The sequence below is a fragment of the Aegilops tauschii genome, chromosome 6 (assembly GCF_002575655.3).
Source record: "Aegilops tauschii subsp. strangulata cultivar AL8/78 chromosome 6, Aet v6.0, whole genome shotgun sequence".
NCBI classification, from domain to species: Eukaryota; Viridiplantae; Streptophyta; class Magnoliopsida; order Poales; family Poaceae; genus Aegilops; species Aegilops tauschii.
The window spans coordinates 106,923,709-106,939,227 of record NC_053040.3 but is presented as its reverse complement, the minus strand read 5'-3'; the positions used below and the strand labels follow the sequence as shown (position 1 = coordinate 106,939,227).

At 47.9% G+C, this 15,519-nt stretch overlaps 1 pseudogene; it reads left to right on the top strand.

The window, feature by feature from the left end:
- Positions 1-1,522: 1,522 nt before the first annotated feature.
- On the top strand, positions 1,523-6,396 carry LOC109756517 (putative serpin-Z12; annotated as a pseudogene).
- Positions 6,397-15,519: the final 9,123 nt, after the last annotated feature.

Here is a 15,519-nt window from a genome sequence, read left to right as displayed (position 1 = left end):
ATTAATATATGTCTTTATATACATGGTCAAACTTAAAGAAGTTTGACTTAGGACAAACTTAAAACATCAAGTATTTTGGAATAGAGGAATACTAAGGGCCCGTTCGGAAGCTCTCCAGCTTCCCAACGGGGCCAGCTTCTCGATGGAGCGCTGCCAGCTTCCATGGGGAGACAGGAGCGTTCGGCAGCAGCGTCGTGGAGCTGCGCCAACCGCTGTGTTCGGGCCCACCAGGCTGGGCTTTGAACAGATAGGAAAACGGTTCGTTCATCACTTCGGGATGGCAGCGGGATGTAATATGAAGGAACTCCTACTTCTGAAAAACGAGAAGCTCGACTTCTGGCGCTCCACCGATTTGCACTACGCTCCACCGGCACTTCTGAAGCTGGCTCCACGGAGGGAAACGGTTCGGCCAGCTCCTCGCCCGCTTCCGGAGAAGCGTGGAGGCGGAGCACTTCCGAACAGGCCCTAAGTAGTATGGTTCAGATTTTGAAATTTTGTGTGTTTTCCTTTAGCATGGCCGGCCCTGCAAGTTCTGTATAGATCCGCTACTTTTTGAAAGTTTTATTTTATAAATCTAATTAAAAATGCTTGAATTCTCCTATTGGATGTTTGAAGTTTTCATTGGAGTTGAAGGATTCTTGATTTCTTCAGGAGGACCTTTTCAGTCGCTTTGTTTCCTGTCCGTCAGAATGAAATCCAACGGTTCATGTCCCTTCTTCCTCCTCAAGTGTGCCATGTTCATATTCTTCCTCACGTAGCCGCTCCCCGACACAACCCTAATCACTGCTAGTGGTCGGTTGCTATCGCCGCCCCTCCGTCCCCTCGACCTTCCCTCACCGCTGTGTTGGTTGCCGCCCTAGCCATCCCTCTAAACCCACCTGACTGTAGGAACCTCATTGTGTTGACCCTGCACCCCTCGCCCTTAAGTTTCTTCCTCGCCTCCACCTGGGACGCTGCCGCTCGCTGCATCGTCCCTGGCTTTAGTGAGGTCCTGGCTCGGCCTCGGCTTGGTCGACGCTCATCGATGTCGCTCCTCACGTCGTTCCCACCTTCGGCCTCGTGCAAAGCGACTGACGTGGGGAAAAAAATTAGGCACCTAATGATTAGCAAAACCGAATTTCCTTTTTAATGATGTGAACGATGGTGATGATACTATCAACTACCAAGGTACCATCGTTTTGCGATCCAACATGTAGTTGGATGGTTACGTGGATAGTGGTAAACGTAGCCCACCAAAGTTCAAATCCTAGACTTGGTGTTCGCATTTTCTTGAATTTGTTTCAGGCTTTTTGGCGATGTGCGTTCAGTGGGAAGAAACGTTTTCCGTCGACTATGAAGGCGTCTGTCGTGACTTCGTCAATTCAAGATAATGTGCTGGCTCAATCACTCGAAGATGCTCATGGGGTACGATGCGCGAGTATGCATTCGTAGAGGTGGGTGTATGTATGCATGCATGAGTGTCTGTGTCTGTACTCTATACCCCGTTAACAAAAAAAAAGTACCATCGTTTATAAGAAACAAAACTATCAAGGTACCATCGCATATCGCACACTCGTTGGCTCGCACACAACGCTGCCCCGTTACCTACCTAGTAGCCACGGACGATGAGCTTCTGGCGCCCGACCGGCTCGCACGGCTCCCCACCTCGCCGGGGTCGACGCCACGATGACCACCCCGGAACCCTTCCCGCTCCGCCGCACTTCCCCGGTAGCCAGGCTGCCCAGATGTTCCCTGCGGCCGCCATCGCGAGACGTCTCGCCTCGTTCCAGACTGCTGCCAACACGCGCCAACCACCCATCAAGGACACCGAAGCCTACCACCCTCCTCGCCATCGCCGCTCCGCCGACGCCGCCAGCAGGTTCACCGCGCCGTGGCCGCCCACGTTTGCTCCGCCGCGTCCTAGCTTCCCATCCTGGGCCGTGCCCATGCGATGGTCCCACGTGAGACTGGAACCCGTGGCCACTATTCCGGCGACACGGCAGGGGCGGGCGTCGGGAAGGCGGCGACTAATGCAGGCTGCCTGCGCATGGCGGCGAGCGTCGGGAGCACGGCGGCCGGCGGGGGGCGCAACTTCATCGTCTCGCCGCTGTCGCTCCACGCGGCGCTCGCGCTGGTGGCCGCTAGCGCGAAGGGCGAGACGCAGCGGGAGCTGCTGGATTTCCTGGTGGGGCCAGCTGGGTCGTCGCTCGCCGCGCTGCACGGCGACCCGGCGATCAGACTGGTGGGCATGCTCCGTGGTCTCGAGCAGACGTCCTTCGCGTGCGGCGTCTGGGTCGCCCGTGGGCGGGCACTCAGGCCGGAGTTCCTGGAGGTCGCCGGCGCTGTCTACGCCGCCGTCGCGGAATCCGTTGACTTCGGGTCAGAGGTAACGTGCTGTATACGCCTACCTAACAGCTCAAAGCTAGATATGAATATATTTTAATAAAAAAATATTAATATTAAATTGATATCAAATGCGCCAAGCCTGTGTAGAAGAATTAAGTCAAAAGCCCGTCCAAATATTAAGAAAGCAACAATCAAACTATACACATATAGGACACATCTAGATGTGACATCTAAGCTGACGTTCATTCTGTTTGTGGTCTATTTTTTTTCTTATTTTTTTGTTGCTGCATTATATATTTGTAGGAGCTTAGATGTGACATTCTTAAAAAACATCTAGATGTGAATTAGACAAACTGATGCACATATATAGAAAGAAAAATAAAATACATTTCACCAAATGTCATAGGGAAGGATGCCTTAGATAACAAACATCAAAATTGACCACCTTTCTTTGACCAGGAGAAAGCCCTCCAACAGTGATGTCCCAGGGAAGGGAATGACTCGTAAGCGTCATCGTGTTAGGTCCAACCAGTAAAGTTTAGATCATATGTTTTCACCCTTGAGAGCAAGGCCAAGCAAGGACTATATTATGTAAAACATGTGCATCTATGCTTTTCGAGCAGTCTTTTTGCAGGAATCGCTAAGCATCACAACTACTTAACCATAATGGCAAATCAGACTAATCAACCATATCTAATATGAGTTGACCAGTTCAGTCTATATCCAAAGGCTAACCCGCCCCGGCCGATCATAGTTTTCACACGGCACGGCGATCTAATTCAACCTCCTCGGATGCGATTGTGTGTTCCGACTGGTGCATGCCGTCAGGGATCTCGCACGGGGCCCGGAGAGGATGCAATTATGTATTAATACTTGCTCATTGTTATGTGTAATGTTAGCTTGGAACATGTATATTCTTTTTTTTTGCGACTTGGAACATGTATATTCTGATCTGTGCATGTGGTGTATGTCCATCTCATGTCTATATTCCTGATATATGAAGGTGTTGTATGTCTCCTTTTTGATCCGGGCCCAATACATTACCATACCATGACCGGATTCACATAACCCGATATTTGAATATGTAACCGTCTCGCTTTCAAACGAAAAATATATTTGGAAACTGAATTACTTTTGATCATTATCCGACCGAACCCACTCCAGTTTCATTCATATCTCTATCCCCTCTTACATGATACTATGATACCAACTTGAAAAATATATTCAAACGAAAAATATATTTGGAAACTGAATGACTTTTGATCAGGTGATACCATTGCTTACATGATACTATGATACCAACTTGAAAAACTCAAATTGAAACATGTCAAAAAATTCTGAAAAAAAAATCATGGATGTTCACGAAACATATGTCGACAACCCCTAAAAAATTCAGATCGAAATTCGAAATACACAAAGAGAAACAGAAAAGACAAATTCATATGTGAATAGTGGCATTCTAACTTTTGTCTTCTTTTAACACTATTCATGATGGATTTGTCTTTTTTCTTTCTCCTTCTCTATTTCGAATTTTGATCTGAATTTTTTAGGGGTTGTCAACATATGTATTGTGAACATACATGATTTTTTTCAAAAAAATTACATGTTTAAATTTGAATTTTACATGTTGGTATCATGGTATCATTTAAGGGCTGGTATCACCAGGGCCGGCCCATAGGCCGGGGCAGCGGGGCGCCCGCCCTGGGCCCCCAGGAGGTAGGGGCCCCGACCCAGGTAGATTCCTGGACAGTGTGTTTTTGTCTCAGGCCAAATAAATCTAGAGAGAAAAAAAAAGGGCCCAAGGTGCAACCGTGCAAGTGTAAAGCCCATTAAACTCACGAAGAAGTCAAATCTGTTTCCACTGGATCCACAAGTCCCTCATTCTTCCCCTAAAAAAAACAAGTCCCTCGTTCTCCTCCGTGTTCGGTGACTCCTCTCCTCCCAACTTTACCTAAATCCACAATCCGTGAACAACGCCGCCGTTTCGGTGATTCCAAGGGCGCGACAAGCGATTAACGGATCATCATCGATCCTTCCAATGACAAAGATCTGCATCCTCCCTGTAATTTTCTTCCTTAATTTAATGATTCAATTACAAATAGCTTTGCTCTCCATCTCTGGCTCTAACTCCTTCAGATCTGTTGACTGGCATGGTCATCTTACAATCTTCTGCTCTTCATCGGTTCTGAGAAAGCATTAAGGAGATTAGGAAAAGGGGAGAAGTTAATTCAATTTATGGTGTTGGCTTCTCATTTATGCTGACTATTGTGGCACATGTACAAATTCACATTCTGCCATATGATATCCTGGTGCTTTTGTGATCGGTATTGAACATATTTTACGCGCCTTATATGGTGACATGTCATGTCAAAAGCATTTCTCTAGTAGTAGTGATGAAAATATGAGAAAAAAATATAGAGATGAACAAGTAGAATTCCTAAAAAAATCGGTTGACAATTTTTTACCGCACGAGTAGTTCTTCCAGGAATCACTGCAACCGGCAATGTATAGTAAATGCTTGAAGTTCTCTTGGTCAATAAATAAATTGTAGGGTTAGTTTTAGATTTAAAAGATAATGCATCTATGATACTCCATCCACTGAATATTTACTTTGGTGTTGAGTTTTGACATACAAAATATTTCCAGTTCATGTGTGTCAAGAAAAAAAAAAGGCCCCTTGTTGTCTTCCTGCCCCGGGCCCCGTATATATGTGGACCGGCCCTGGGTATCACCTGATATTTTTCCTAACCCGATGTGCTTTTGCACGTGTGCTACTAAATTTTTTACTTCCTCCGTTCCTAAATATAAGTCTTTGTAGATATTTCACTATGGACTACATACGGAGTAAAATGAGTGAATCTACACTCTAAAATGCATCTATATGCATCCGTATGTGGTTCATGGTGGAATCTCTACAAAGACTTATATTTAGGAACGGAGGGAGTAGAACGCATGCCGATTAATGAAAGAACACGTGCTGACTGAGATGGGGAAAAAAAAGAACACGTGTTGACTGCTGACTAACGTTTCTGAACACTCTCTTGCAGCCGGAAAAGGCGAGGCAGCAGGTGAACACCTTCGTGAAACACGAAACCAAAGAGCTCATCGACGAGGTTCTCCCCGTCGGCTCCGTCGACTCGTCCACGGTGGTCGTTCTTGCCAACGCGCTCTACTTCAAAGGGACGTGGGCTCAGCCGTTCGACCCGTCGGCAACCTTCGGCGCGCCGTTCCATCTCGCCGACGGCACCACCGTGCGCGCATCGTTCATGACGACGAGCCTGTTTCAGCAGCACGTCGCCGCCTTCCCCGGCTTCCAGGCCCTCAAGCTTCCCTACGGGAACGGCGGCGGCTTACACGTCCACCAAGCCGCGTTATTCTACATGCTCCTCCTCGTCCCGGATCATAGCGCCGCCCTCGGGCTCGCCGGACTCTACGACAAGGCCGTCTCGACGCCGGACTTTATCAGGAGGCACACGCCGGCGGACCAGGTTCCGGTCGGGCGGTTCATGGTCCCGAGGTTCAAGTTCGAGGCGTAAGGGAGATGCAGGAGCTCGGGGTGGCCAGGGCTTTCGGAGGCGGCGACTTCTCCGGCATGGTGACCGGCGGAAATGGGTTGTTTATCTCCGGGGTGTGCCACAGTGCCACCGTCGAGGTGGACGAGCTGGGCACCGTGGCCGCGGCCGCCACCGCCGTGTGCTTGTCGCAGTGCGCAAGCGCCGGCCTCCCGTGGATTTCGTGGCGGACCGGCCGTTCCTGTTCGCCATTGTCGAGGAGAGGACCGGCGTGGCTCTCTTTCTTGGGCACGTGGTGAATCCTCTGGACGGGTGAATCATGTGGAATCCTTTCGCGCGGCTTGATACGTCCTGGCTTTTCATTGTACTTTGATGATTTGTCTTGTGTTATGTCAGCTGGAAGGTGGACCCGGACCCTACATGAAAGTTTCACTGGGGAGTAAATGAGTGAAATGTGGAGTAAAGTGTGAGAAATGATCAAATTATCCTGTTTGGGTGGAAAGAACTGGTATCTGTTCGTCAATAATTATTTCATGTTTTGTGAAATGTCAGTTCCAAATTTATGTAAGTGCATAGATGATTTCAGTGTACTTACATTTAATTAATTTGGCAAGGGCCTATGAATAATTGGCATCAAAGAAGTAACAAAAAATGGAGAGAGGATTTCCTGCTCCTAAGCCCCATGGAGTCTGATTTTTTTTTAATAAAATAGATTTTTAAGTTCTAAAAATTCTGAAAAAATACAAATATACGTAGATTCTTGTAAACTTTCATGATGAAATATGTCCATGATGTATTTTTGCGTAGCTCATATCAAAACAAATTTCATCATGAAAAATTATAGAAATGTGGTATACATCTCTATGTAGGTGTGTATTGTTTTCAGATTTTTTGAAACCTCAAAATATGATGATATGTTGAAGTTCAAGTTACTTTGTACTATTGTTGTGGTATGGTGTGAAATATTTAAATTTTATAATTATTATTTTGCATATCATATTTTATTCCCTTACGTTGAAAAATTGCAAATTACTTGGGTAATCTCACTAGTCACCACAATTCTTATTCATCACTCATCCCTCGACTCAAACACTACAATGACTATTCCCAACCATGTTTCATCATTTAAACCAAACAAAATAGGGCAGTGATAGGTGCCGGCAGTCCGGCCGAACAGTTGGGCCGGACTAGCCCCAGCCGCCCGATCCAGCGACTACGAGTCGTTCGATCACCGCTTTATCCCCACGTTGACTTCCCCTCTCCCTGTTCCTCTCCACAAAGCCCCGTCGTCTGGACATCCTCCCGGCCGCCGGCCTTCACCCCCTCACCTGAACCTCCTCTCTCCGCCGCCCCCGTGCTGCTGGATGCCGCACTTGCCACCGGTTGCCGCGCTCGCCGCCGTCTTCTCATGTTTCTCGCCGAGATCCACGCATGCAGCAAAAACTTCGCCCCGTGGGATGCAGCTTCCTCGTTGGTGATGGTCGCGGCTCCGGCAACGCCAGTCGCTGGTTGCAGCTCTGTGTCATGCTCGCGCCATGCCGTGCTCGCTGCCGATGCTCGCAACAAAAAAAAGTTGTCAAAAAAACAGCTATATGTCGCCGCACCCTATTGAATCATTTTGAAAACCTGGTTCCAGCAAATTGAAGCTATGGTTGTAGCAAAAAATCGCTCGTACAGAAAAAAACTCTGGTAGTAGCAAATGATATCTCCGGTAGTAGCAAAACTCTGAGACGGTTGCAGCAAAAGATAGCCATCACCGCCGTCGACCAACACCGCCGTGGGTGGATGTAGCAAAAATTGGGTGCGGTTCCAGCAAAATCAAAACATGGATGTAGCAAAAAATGTCTTCGGTTCCAGCAAAATCAAAACATGGTTGTAGCAAAAAACTCGACCGAAAAACTACAGGAGATGTAGCATCTCATGAAAGAATGAATGTAGCAGACGTCAACACCTGTGGTAACAAAAAGTGACAAAGGTTACATCAAAAACACAGTCACCGATCTCGTATGTCATGCAGATGGGATGTAACAAAAAATTAACAAACAACAGTAGTAACAGAAAAACAGAACGATTGTAGCAAAATCGATCGCCGGTTCCAGCAAAAACACCATGGAAGCAGATTTCAGGCAGGGGTGGGTGGCAGAAAAACATGGGCCGGTTCCAACAAACCAAACCATGGTTGTAGCGAAAACTCGGCGTCGACGAGGTCGATTGCAGCTCAACCATGGTGACTAGCGCATCCGGCTGCGCATGCCATGGAGAGCGGCGCACCCAGCTGCGGGCGGCCCATGGCGATGAGCGGGCATAGCTGCGCACTCCTCCCGGTTGCTGAATCTCATGGAGGAATTTCTCTCGCTGGAGAAAGAGAGAGAGATGGAGGGGATGGGAGTGACAGAGGAAGAGGATAAGGGAGGGAGGTGGAGAAGAGGATAAGACAGAAAAAAATGAGAGGGTGGAAGCAGCGAGATGTGGGCTACGATCTGGTGGCATCGAGCGTTGCGCCTGCGACCGGCCGAACGTTTCGGCCGGTGCGCTGGCATAAAACGTTTACCAACAAAATATGGGTTAACCTCACCCACCCAACCAAAAAGGAATATCTCTAACCAGGTGGTTGGGGTTGCCCATAAGAGCAAGTCTAGCCGATCCGCTAAATATCCCGTTTGCTATAATAATCGCCGATATAGCGGACGTGGACAAGTTTTTGCCCGGAACAGATCTAGTATAATCGGCCATTCACTAAATTCTTTTTGGGGGATCTTGCAAATTCTGACACGAGTCTGCCATATCTACGGTTTCCCTCCCTCTTTTTGTCGGTTCCCCTATTCCTCTTACTCTTTGGCGTGAAGGAACTTTTAGCTCTCGCCCGTTTGGCCACCGCCGCTGCTGCCGCATCCCCTCGCTGTCACTTGTTTCCCCCGCTGCACCGCGCCGTCAAGTACTCCACCACCCCCCCGCTCCACCTTCTCCACCAATGTTGGAGGACGGGGGTGCCCATTTTTTTCAGCGGGCGAGCGGCTGCCACCGGCGCCATGCATCCACCTTGGAGCTTGCCATGTGACCTTGTAGCGGGCTGATCCAGTTTGGTTCCGAGGCTGGTGAGCCTCGGAATCGCCCGAAGGGCAGCCGCGCGCGCCGGCGCCGCGGATTTGGGGTCATGGTGAAGAAGAGGTTGCTCGATTTGCTTCGGTCGGCGACGAAGAAGAAAGGGGCGGCTGACTTGATTCCGACTGGCGTAATTGCTTCCGCTGAAGGTAAGCTAAAGGCAATTTGTTGTTTTAATCTTAGATGCGGCGAGATTTAAGAAAAATTATAGGCGCACATTCATTTTTTTAGATGGATGCTTGGAGTTCTTCGTCGTCGTCTTCGTTGGATGATTCCGACATAGATGAGATGATTTTGCACGACGATGTCGATCACCTAATGCGGAGCATCCTATGAACATCATCATGTCAAGAGTTCCATTGGTAAGAGGCATGCCCAACTCCTACTTCAATCATACTAAGGTGAATTCCATCCTTAATGCGTGCCCTCTTGGTTCCCTCGAGGATGGTATACTACTTGACCATCTTACATGTGCCCATATAGGTTTGAGCCAATGATGAACGTGCCATGGAGGAGGTCATCCACAAGCGAGCGCCTACACCATCCATGAGAGAAGCCTCGAAACGGACAAGGACCCGTCAAGGAGAAGGCGAGGTTCCACATGCGTCGACGGGCGTCCACGAGAAGGCTGACAGCAAGCTTCAGGATACCCCGTGCGCACGGGCCCCTGGACCCCGTGCACACGGGACCCCCATGCCCACGGTACAAGCCCGTGCGCATGGGCTAACGCGTCAGGTCGCTTGACACCCCTAGCGTTAGCCCGTGCACACGGGCTCCACTTACCCCGTGCGCACGGGGCCTCCTGCGTGTGGCTGTTGGGCTTTGCCCTTGTATCCCCATTTCGTCCCTCCTTACCCCTTCATTGCCTAGTGAGGGAGTCCTGGATTAGGGGGTCCCTGGGCGTCCAGGCTATGTGACATGGGTCGGACTGGTGGGCCGTGAAGATACGATATAGAAGGCCTTCCCCCATGTCCGGATGGGACTCTCCTTTGCGTTGATGGCAAGCTTGGCGTTCGGATATGAAGATTCCTTTCTCTATAAACCGACTCTGTACAACCCTAGGCCCCTCCAGTGTCTATATAAACCGGAGGGTTTAGTCCGTAGAGGCAATCATAATCATACAGGCTAGACATCTAGGGTTTAGCCATTACGATCTCGAGGTAGATCAACTCTTGTAACCCCTATACTCATCAAAGTCAATCAAGCAGGAAGTAGGGTATTACCTCCATTAAGAAGGCCCGAACCTTGGTAAACATCGTGTCCCCTGCCTCCTGTTACCTTCGATCCTCAGACGCACAGTTCGGGATCCCCTACCCGAGATCGGCCGGTTTTGACACCGACATTGGTGCTTTCATTGAGAGTTCCACCGTGCCGTCGACAGAAGGTTCGATGGCTCGATCGATCATCTACAACAATGCCGTTTCGGGAGAGACTTTCCTCCCCGACCAAATTTTCGTATTCGGTGGCTTCGCACTACGCGCCAACTTGATTGGCCACCTTGAGCAGATCGACAGCTACGCCCCAGGTCATCAGATCAGTTTTGGAAATCTGAACTATGTCGCTGATATCCGAGGAGACTTGATCTTCGAAGGGTTCGCGGCCCCAACCACCGCTCTGGCCCTAGATCCAGAGCAGACTACCAGGTCCGAAGATGGGAGTTTAGAGCCTGCCGGACTATCTGCAATTATGGAGCTCACTACCGGAGATCCGGAGGGGACCGCGTCATTGGCGAAGCCGGACTCGCCCCCGAACTCCAGATCCGAACTCTCGAAGTCCGCGCCAAGGGAGCATGGCAAGGAAGCTTTCACCCCGGCCAGCCCAGCGGACTCTCACTTCCCCATCCAAACCTCGCTCTTAAACGAGGCTCTAGACTTAATGAGATCCCTCGTTATTACAGAGGAATCGCTCCCGAATTACGCCCAGCCCGGACTAGGGGCTGAGAGCGGGGAATTTCACGTCCCACCCACCACCCACTTCATAGCCACTGTCGAAGATTTAACCGACATGGTGGACTACGCCTCCGAAGACATCGACGACATGGACTACGATGCCGGAGATGAACAAGGCCAAGACCCGCCGTTTACCGGACGTTGGACGGCCACCTCCACATATGACGTGTATATGGTGGACACACCCAAAGAGGATGACGACGACGGCAAGAAGGATCCGGTTGAGGACAAGCCTGCTGAAGCACCTCCAAAGCATCGACGTCAGCGGCGCCGCTCAAAATCCCGTCACGAAAAAGACAGCAATACCGGCAACGGAGACAATAACACTCCGGAGAATGCCGAAGACCCCGAAGCCCCTGTCGAGCCAACATCCGAACAGGATGATTGGGAGGATGGGAAAGTTAACCCCGACGTCCAGTCGGGAACGAGGACTTGGAGGATAGTAACTACCTACCGATCTCCGAAGAGGATGTGAGCCTCGGCGACGAAGACTTCATCGTGCCAGAGGAACCCCTCGAACAAGAGCCCTTTAAGTGCCAGCTAATCACCACTGCGAGAAGCCTAAAAAAGAAGCAACAACAACTCCAAGCCGAACAGGATACACTCAATGACAAATGGACTAAAGTCCTGGCAGCCAAGGAATATGGCCTCGAACGCCCAACCAAGAGCTACCCGAAGCGCAAGCTGCTACCGCAATTTGACGACGAGGGCCTTGAGCCAATACCGCCAAAGTATAAACCCGCTGACGAACCTGGCCGACCACCACGTGGACGGGACAGACCGGCTACTTACGCCGAACACCAGCCCGCGCGACCCCGCCGTCGAGGCAAGGAGGCAGCGGCCCCGGGCTATACCTATGACCTACGCAAGGACCTGGACAATAGAGCCGGTCAGACAAGATCAATCTATGGATCAAGGGGGCATGCTCCAACGCGAGAGGACGACCATCAGGCCTGGCGCGACAGGCACAACCTCACCCGAGCCGAAAACCGCATACGGACTTCATCCGAACTGCGCCGCGACATCGCCCGATATAGAGGCCCTGAACACCCCTTATGCTTCACCGATGAGGTGATGGAGCACCAGTTCCCAGAAGGGTTTAAACCCGTGAACATTGAATCATACGATGGTACTACAGATCCCGCAGTATAGATCAAAGATTTTCTTCTCCACATCCACATGGCCCGCGGTGATGATCTGCATGCCATCAAATACCTCCCGCTAAAATTAAAGGGACCAACACGACACTGGCTAAACAACCTCCCAGGAAACTCTATTGGTAGCTGGGAAGACTTGGATGATGCCTTTAGAGACAACTTTCAAGGTACCTATGTCCGGCCTCCAGACGCCGATGACCTTAGTCACATAGTCCAGCAACCCGGAAGCTATGGACCAGATTCTTAATTAAAAAGAACCAAATTGTGGATTGTATGGACGCTGAAGCCCTCGCGGCCTTTAAACACAGCGTCCGGGACGAATGGCTGCTACCTCTTGAGCATGCGTTGGTTTTCCCTTGAAGAGGAAAGGGTGATGCAGCAAAGTAGCGTAAGTATTTCCCTCCGTTTTTGAGAACCAAGGTATCAATCCAGTAGGAGACTACACGCAAGTCGCCTAGTACCTGCACAAACAATCAAGAACCTTGCAACCAACGCTATAAAGGGGTTGTCAATCCCTTCACGGCCACTTGCAAAAGTGAGATCTGATAAAGATAATAAGATAAATATTTTTGGTATTTTTGTTGTATAGACTGAAAAGTAAAGATTGCAAAATAAACGGCGACAGAAATAGCTAGTTGACGGGAAACTAATATGATGTAAAGTAGACCCGGGGGCCATAGGTTTCACTAGTGGCTTCTCTCAAGATAGCATGTATTATGGTGGGTGAACAAATTACTACCGAGCAATCGATAGAAAAGCGCATAGTTATGAGAATATCTAGGCATGATCATGAACATAGGCATCACGTCCGTGACAAGTAGACCGAAACTGTTCTGCATCTACTACTATTACTCCACACATCGACCGCTATCCAGCATGCATCTAGAGTATTAAGTTCATAAGAACAGAGTAACGCATTAGGCAAGATGACATGATGTAGAGAGAAAAATTCAAGCAATATGATATAAACCCCATCTTTTTATCCTCGATGGCAACAATACAATACGTGCCTTGCTGCCCTTGCTGTCACTTGGAAAGGACACCGCAAGATTGAACCCAAAGCTAAGCACTTCTCTGATTGCAAGAAAGATCAATCTAGTAGGCCAAACCAAACTGATAATTCGAAGAGACTTGCAAAGATATTAAATCATGCATATAAGAATTCAGAGCAGAATCAAATATTGTTCTTAGATAATCTTGATACAAAACTCACAATTCATCGGATCTCGACAAACACACCATAAAAAGAATTACATCGAATAGATCTCCAAGAAGATCGAGGAGAACTTTGTATTGAGATCCAAAGAAAGAGAAGAAGCCATCTAGCTAATAACTATGGACCCGAAGGTCTGTGGTAAACTACTCACACATCATCGGAGAGGCTATGGTGTTGATGTAGAAGCCCTCCGTGATCGAATCCCCCTCCGGCGGAGCGCCGGAAAAGGCCCCAAGATGGGATCTCACGGGTACAGAAGGTTGCGGCGGTGGAAAAGGTGTTTCGTGGCTCTCCCCGATGTTTTCAGGGTGTAAGAGTATATATAGGCGAAAGAAGTAGGTCGGTGGAGCTGCGAGGGGCCCACGAGGGTGGGGGCGTGCCTACCCCCCTGGGCGCGCCCTCCTACCTCGTGGCTTCCTTGACCTCCACTCCAAGTCTCCTGGATTGCGTTTGTTCCAAAAAAGATCCTCGCGAAGGTTTCATTCCGTTTGAATTTCGTTTGATATTCCTTTTCTGCGAAACACTAAAATAGGCCAAAAAACAGCAATTTGCACTGGGCTTCGGTTAATAGGTTAGTCCCAAAATAATTTAAAAAGGTATATTAAAGCCCATTAAACATCCAAAACAGATAATATAATAGCATGGAACAATCAAAAATTATAGATACGTTGGAGACGTATCAAGCATCCCCAAGCTTAATTCCTGCTCGTCCTCGAGTAGGTAAATGATAAAAACAGAATTTTTGATGTGGAATGCTACTTAACATAATTTTCAATGTAATTTTCTTTATTGTGGCATGAATGTTCGATCCGAAAGATTCAAGACAAAAGTTTAATATTGACATAAAAATAATAATACTTCAAGCATACTAACTAAGCAATTATGTCTTCCCAAAATAACATGGCCAAAGAAAGCTTATCCCTACAAAATCATATAGTTTGGCCATGCTTCATTTTCGTCACACAAAAATGCTCTCATCATGCACAACCCCGAGTACAAGCCAAGCAATTGTTTCATACTTTAGTAATCTCAAACTTTTTCAACTTTCACGCAATACATGAGCGTGAGCCATGGACATAGCACTATGGGTGGAATAGAATATAATGATGGGGTTGTGTGGAGAAGACAAAAAGGGAGAAAGTCCCACATTGGTGCGGCTAATCAACGGGCTATGGAGATGCCCATCAATTGATGTCAATGCGAGGAGTAGGGATTGCCATGCAACGGATGCACTAAAGCTATAAATGTATGAAAGCTCAACAAAAGAAACTAAGTGGGTGTGCATCTAACTTGCTTGCTCACGAAGACCTAGGGCATTTAAGGAAGCCCATTGTTGGAATATACAAGCCAAGTTCTATAATGAAAAATTCCCACTAGTATATGAAAGTGACAATATAAGAGACTCTCTATCATGAAGATCATGGTGCTACTTTGAAGCACAAGTGTGGAAAAAGGATAGTAGCATTGTCCATTTTTTCTTCTTTTTTTTCTTTTTTTTCGGGACAATGCTCTATTAATGATGATCATCACACTTCTATTTTTTTACAACTCAAAGATTACAACTCGATACTGAAGGAAATATGCCCTAGAGGCAATAATAAAGTTGTTATTTATATTTCCTTATATCATGATAAATGTTTATTATTCATGCTAGAATTGTATTAACCGGAAACTTAGTACATGTGTGAATATATAGACAAACTAAGTGTCACTAGTATGCCTCTACTTGACTAGCTCGTTGAATCAAAGATGGTTAAGTTTCCTAGCCATAGACATGAGTTGTCATTTGATTAACGGGATCACATCATTAAAGAATGATGTGATTGACTTGACCCATTCCGTTAGCTTAGCATTTGATCGTTTAGTATATTGCTATTGCTTTCTTCATGACTTATACATGTTCCTATGACTATGAGATTATGCAACTCCCGAATACCGGAGGAACACTTTGTGTGCTACGAAATGTCACAACGTAACTGGGTGATTATAAAGGTGCTCTACAGGTGTCTCTGAAGGTACTTGTTGGGTTGGCATAGATCGAGATTAGGATTTGTCACTCCGATTGCCGGAGAGGTATCTCTGGGCCCTCTCGGTAATGCACATCACTATAAGCCTTGCAAGCAATGCAACTAATGAGTTAGTTGCGGGATGATGTATTACGGAACGAGTAAAGAGACTTGCCGGTAATGAGATTGAACTAGGTATTGAGATACCGACAATCGAATCTCGGGCAAGTAACATACCGATGACAAAGGGAA